The following is a 6,052-nucleotide window of genomic DNA, read 5'->3' as shown; positions in this document are numbered from 1 at the left end:
ATGCTTTACTATGGGCATGGATATTGCTGGTGGGATGTGCCGCCTAAGACAAAACACATTGTATCTTTCATTTGCCTTATTACTTGCCTGCTAGTATTAATAAGAATAAAAATGAAATCCGGTTTAAACAGTATTAAAGTCAATCCAGAAGCACAAAAAACCAAGAGCATATGAAGGGGAGGCTCAATGTGGCAGGTTATATTTTCCAAAGACAGTCACAACAGTATCCCTCATCCCACCTGCTCTTCTTACTTTATGACTTCTCACCTTCCATTGACAGATGGGGTCTAGGCTATGACCTCTCCTCCAGCCTGAGGGGAGGCCCCTGTGACTGCCTTGACAGACTGTATGGCAGAGAGACTGTGTGACTTCCTAGGATAAGTCATAAACATGCCTCACACGTTCATCTGGATCCCTTGGGATGTTCATGCTGGGGATGCCCCCGTAAACAATCCAACCACTCCGAGGCTGCCATGCTGTTTGGAAACCTAAACTAACCCACATCAAAAGACCTGGAGAGCCCTGACTGGTTTGGCTCAGGGAACAAAGGGTCTCGGGTTTGATTCCTGGTCAAGGGCACGTACCTGGTTGCAGGTTTGATCCCTAGTCCCAGTCTGGGTCACGCAGAAGGCAACAAATACATGTGTCCCTCTGTTTCTCTCCCCTTTCCTCCCTCCCTTCCACTCTCTAAAAAACAAGTCAATGTAAAAATATCCTCTGGTGAGGATTAACAAAAATAAATGAAAGAAAGAAAGAAAGAAAGAAAGAAAGAAAGAAAGAAAGAAAGAAAGAAAGAAAGAAAGAAAGAAAGAAAGAAAGAAAGAAAGAAAGAAATGGAGAAACCCTGAGACTGTGTGGAGAGAGAAACATCTGAGCCACCCCCAGCTGGTCCAGCCCTTCTAGCCACTCACTGACTGCAGTTGCACTAGAGACCTGGGTGAGAACCACCTAACCAATCCCTTCCTCAATGTCTGATCCACAGAAACCATGATTGTTGTTTTAAGTCATTAAGTTTTGGGGTAAATTTTTTACACCACAATAAATAAGCAGAACATGTAGAAGTAAGGGCAGGAGCAGTTGTCAGCCCCTGAATTCTCAGAATGTATTAGTACCAGTTGAAAGCTTCCACTTTCCACTTGCACAGTCCCTGGGCCACGTCCCTGGCAGTGCTTTGTCCATCAAGAAGGAACAATCAATGTTTGTTGAATAAATGAATAGTCTGAAGCAGCTGATCACTCTCATGCCACCATCAAAACAGCACTTAGGGGAAACGAACCAATATTGCATTCTAGTCATCGTTATTCTCACAAATAGGAAATACACCTATTTTGTGAAGTGATCCAGAAAACTACCCTCCCCTAGAGTTTTGCTTCAAAGTTTAGCTAACTTTTTTTTCTGAGTCTTGTGTTTTCTTTTTGGAATAAACATTAATGCACTGTCTCCAAAATGCTAGGCTATTTATCTGGATGTTGTAACCATTGTATTCTTTTTTTTTTTGTAACCATTGTATTCTTGAAGAACAAAATATGCTGAGCTTTGAGATATTGCATATCTTTGTGGTCCTGGGAATCCTTCCTATGTGTGATTTCTTATCCTTCAAATTGTGGAATAATTACCCTCAAAGAAAGGGTAGGAAGCAGGATTCCCAATGGAGGATTAAAAGTTAATTTTAAAATGACCAAATCAAACATTTTTTAAAAATGAAAACATTGGTTTAACTAAGATTGACTTTGATTAATTGAGATTAACATTAATTAACTAAGATGCATAATTGATTCTTTAAAAAAAATTTTATTTATTGATTTTAGAGAGAGATGAAGGGGGGACAGAGAGAGAGAGAGAAATATCAATTTGTTATTGCACTTATTTATGCATTCATTGGTTGGTTCTTGTACATGCCATGACTGGGAATGAACCCATCAGCAACCTTGGGAGAGCTCTAACTGAGCTACCCATCCAGGGTACAATTAATTCTTTTTTTTTTTTTTGGTCTGAATTGAAGATACTTATTTATTCTTTTGTCAAACACAATAGGTGATTTCCATCTGCAACTGTTATTATTTTTTATTTTTATTTTTTTTCTGTTTACCCTCACCCGAGGATATTTTTTTATTGATTTTTAGAGAGACTGGAAGAGAGAGAGGGGGAGAGAGAGAGAGAGAGACATCCATGTGAGACACATTGATAAGTTGCCTCCCTCACGACCCTGACTGGGGCCAGTGGCCAAACCTGCAACCCAGGTACTGCCCTTGGATTGGGAATTGAACCCACAGCCCTAGGTTCCAAGGGCCAATGCTCTAACCACTGAGAAACCATCCAGGGCTACAATTATTTTTTAAGATACAAAAGGGTAGGTCAACTGAAGTAAGAGCAGTGGCTTTGCAGATGCTGTTCCAAGGACACTCGGCTGAGACACGCAGAACTGCAGGCACTGGCTGGGTCATAGTAAGGACAAGGCCAGACATAGCTACTGGGCCTTCTCCAAGAATGCTCTGCAGTGCCTCACACACTGCTAGTCCAGGGTCTCAAAGTGGACGCACTCCCATAATCGAGATTTTCAATAATACGTTGTTTGTGTGGATCATACCTCCCAAGTAGTTTTATTTTAGCTTTGCTGTTTGTAACTTGATTACTTTTTATAGTCAAATCTCTCAGATTACTTTTATCCATACAAAGTATATGATCAAATATGGCAAAGTCCTCTTTAATAACCTGCTGGGCAATGTGATTCATGGGATCTTCATACTTCTTCACAGAATCCTGCCCTCGATATTCAGGAGGATTTCCCATTTCATATGTGGATTTTGCTGTGTCACCATCCTTAGCTAGTTATTAAAAGGAAGAGAACAAGGGGAAGTCAAAAATTGTTGGGCATGGTTAGCTGGGAATGAGAGGCCTGGCTATTTACCAGGAAGCTACAGTTTCACACCTGGAGGAATCCAGGAATTGAAGCATTGTCCCTTCAAGGGAATTAACACCCTTCCCTTCCCCTGTCTGGTACTGGATTTTCAGGGCAGCAGGAGGAGCTTAGGATGTGTGCAATAAAGTAACATGGTGCAGGGGAAGGTACCTGCCATAGAGGCCCGTCAGTCTAACCTGGGGGGAAAAATCATTGCCTGTAGGGTGGACCCCATCAGAAGTCAGGGAAAGTTTGAGAAGCTGATTAGCTATTTTGAAAAAAGTTTCTGGTTCCTCCCAAGCCTGAGAATATATCATGTCAGGTAAACAGAGAAAGGCTCTCTCTTGCTTGTGACCTGCATTAGCTCCATTTGTTCGTGTTCTCCCCCACCGGAGCACACAACCATTCGAGTCTAATCGCCACTTGGGGTCGATGGCAGAGAGCAGAACTCCCCAAAATGGTGAAGTCACTCTGAACATTGGGCCCTGGCTCAGTTGATTGAGCATTGTCCCATGCACTGAGAGGTCTGGGCTTAGATTCCCGGTCAGGGCTGGATCCCCAGTAGGGGGCATGCAGGAGGCAGCCCATTGATGCTTCTATCTCTTTCTCCCTCTCCCTCTCTCTCTCTGAAATCAATAAAAATATATTTGTTTGAAAAGTTAAAAATTACACACACACACACACACACGTGTCTCTAGGCTTTGGCCTTTGCCTTGGCCCTGCTGAAGACATGGTTGAACCTTTTTCATGGTGGGACAGAGGGAGATGAGACATTGGAAGGCCAGAAGAACTCTTTTGATATTGCATCACAAATAAGCCATGCTACATCACAATCTCCCGTGTGTGGATCCTGGAAATGCTTTTCTCGTGATCCTATGGAAGATTCAAATTCTTACCTACAGCAGCTGCACTGTCTGTTCTCCAGTTTATCTGGAATGTTTTGATCAGTTACAGGTTTTCTGAAAACTGCCTCTGCAATGCAATGGGTGATCGACAGATGTTGTCCAGACACACAAACATAATGGACTTAGGCACCTGCTCCACCATCTTTCCACAGTAACACAACAGTTGACTCTTGAACAACATAGGTTTGGACTGTGTGGGTCCACCTATATATAGATTTTTTCCAATAAATAATGTAAATCTATTTTCTTTTCCTTATGATTTTTTAAATGACATTTTATTTTCTCTAGATTACTTTATTATAAGGATACAGTATATAATAAATATAACATGCACAATATGTGTTAATCAACTAATTATGGCCCTGACCGGTTTGGCTCAGTGGTTAGAGTGTCAGCCCATGGACCAGAGAGACCTGGGTTCGGTTCCCGCTAAGGGCATGTACCTCAGTTGCAGTTTGTCCCCAGCCCAGGTTGGGGTTGTGTGGGTGGCAACCAGTCGACATGTGTCTCTCATGTCGATGTTTCTCTCTCTTTCTTCCTCCCTCTCTCCCTCCCTCTCTATCTGAAGATAAATGCAAAAGTGTCCTCAGGTGAGGATAAAAAAAAAAAATCAACTGATTATGTTACTGGTAAGGCTTCCCATCAGCAGTAGGCTATTAGTAGTGAATTTTTTGGGGTGTCAAAAATTATACAAAGATTTTTTACTGTGCTGGGGATTGGTGCCACATTGTTGAAGGGTCAACTGTAATTAGTAACTGGGTAAATTTCCAAAGAGATTTGTCTAATAAGATTCATTATGACTTATTTGTGAATCAAGAAATTACAGCTTAGCCCTGGCCGGTTTGGCTCAGCGGTTAGAGCGTTAGCCTGCGGTCCACAGAGACCTGGGTTCGGTTCCCGCTAAGGGCATGTACCTTGGCTGCAGTTTGTCCCCGGCCCTGGTTGGGTCGTGTGGGTGGCGGCCACTCGATGTGTCCCTTTCACATCGATGTTTCGCTCTCTTCCTCTCTCTCCTTCCCGCTCTATCTGAGTAAAAAATGGAAAAATGTCCTCGGGTGAGGATAAAAAAAAAACAAAAACAAAAAAACAACAACAACAACAAAAAAGAAATTACAGCTTAGGGAACTAATTTAGGAATTTGTTTGCTTGTGTAAACAAACCCTATTAAGATCAGCAGTACAACTAGCATTAGAAGTATGTGGAACCAGGGACTGAATGTCATTAAGTTCTCTCTACCTCTCACCCTCTATGTTTTCTTCTTTTTTTCTCCCTCATTCTTGGTTTGTTTCTTTTGCTTTTTTGATCTCCACACCACTCCCAATATTGACTTTTCCATTAAGACTGGGAAAATAGCTATTAGTAGCTACCAGGCTCACATCCTTACCAGAAGTGTTATCAGTGGAAATGGAGTTTTTGGGGTGCCACAGGAAAAATAATTTCCCGAGGCCTCAATGGGAGGATGGGATGTTGTAAAAAGCTTTATTGATAATGTAAAATTAAGGTTTCCCTTCAAGGTCCCATCTCTGTCTGTCTCACCATGGAAAAAGTCCAATCTTGTCTTCAGCAGGACCAGAATTAAGGCCACTGCCCAAAGTCTCTGCTCCATACTAACGTCCAATCCAGTCCAGCATCTGGCTAGCTTAGCTTGCATTCCCAGCTGTAGTCCATTGCATGGGGGGACTGCACAGCCATGGGCCACGTGACTGCGTAAGGCCACATGGCTCTGGAGAGAGAATAATCGAGCACATGAGTGAGTGTGGGTCACAGAACAAGAGAGCAAGAGGGAACAAGTGCAAGAAAGCAAGGGAGCTCTTTGCTGTTGTTTTTTTTAAAAAATGTTTTCCCCTTTATTGATTTTAGAGAGAGCGAGGGAGAGGGAGAAAGAGAGAGAAACATCGATGAGCGAGAACATTGATTGGCCGCCTCCTGCATGCCCCCATTGAGGATCGGGCCCACAACCTGGGCTTGTGTCCTGACTGGGAATTGAACCAGCAACCTCTTGGTGGCTGGGTCGATGCTCAACCACTGAGCCACACAGGCGGTGCGCAAGGGAACTCTGAGAATTTTACCCTTTCAAGACTTTGCACACTTGCAGTGGCTCTACCCTCCTAGCCAATCCATTGTTTCCCAGGCTAGACTGATAGGCAGTCACCTTCCCTATGTCATCCTGACTAGACTGCTTAGGTGCCCATCGCCCCCTTTGTTTGATCCCTTCCCCCGCCGATCTCCAGAGAATGGACCGGTGGTT

The 6,052-nt window shown here is 43.2% G+C and overlaps 1 pseudogene; it reads right to left on the bottom strand.

Annotated features, from left to right (window-relative positions):
* Nucleotides 1-2,467: 2,467 nt before the first annotated feature.
* LOC118621878 lies at nt 2,468-3,946 on the bottom strand (annotated as a pseudogene).
* Between the last annotated feature and the right edge of the window lie 2,106 nt (nt 3,947-6,052).

The sequence above is a fragment of the Molossus molossus genome, unplaced genomic scaffold, assembly GCF_014108415.1.
Source record: "Molossus molossus isolate mMolMol1 unplaced genomic scaffold, mMolMol1.p scaffold_m16_p_8, whole genome shotgun sequence".
NCBI classification, from domain to species: Eukaryota; Metazoa; Chordata; class Mammalia; order Chiroptera; family Molossidae; genus Molossus; species Molossus molossus.
Note: the sequence above shows the minus strand (reverse complement) of the source record. Positions and strands in the feature narration are given on the sequence as shown.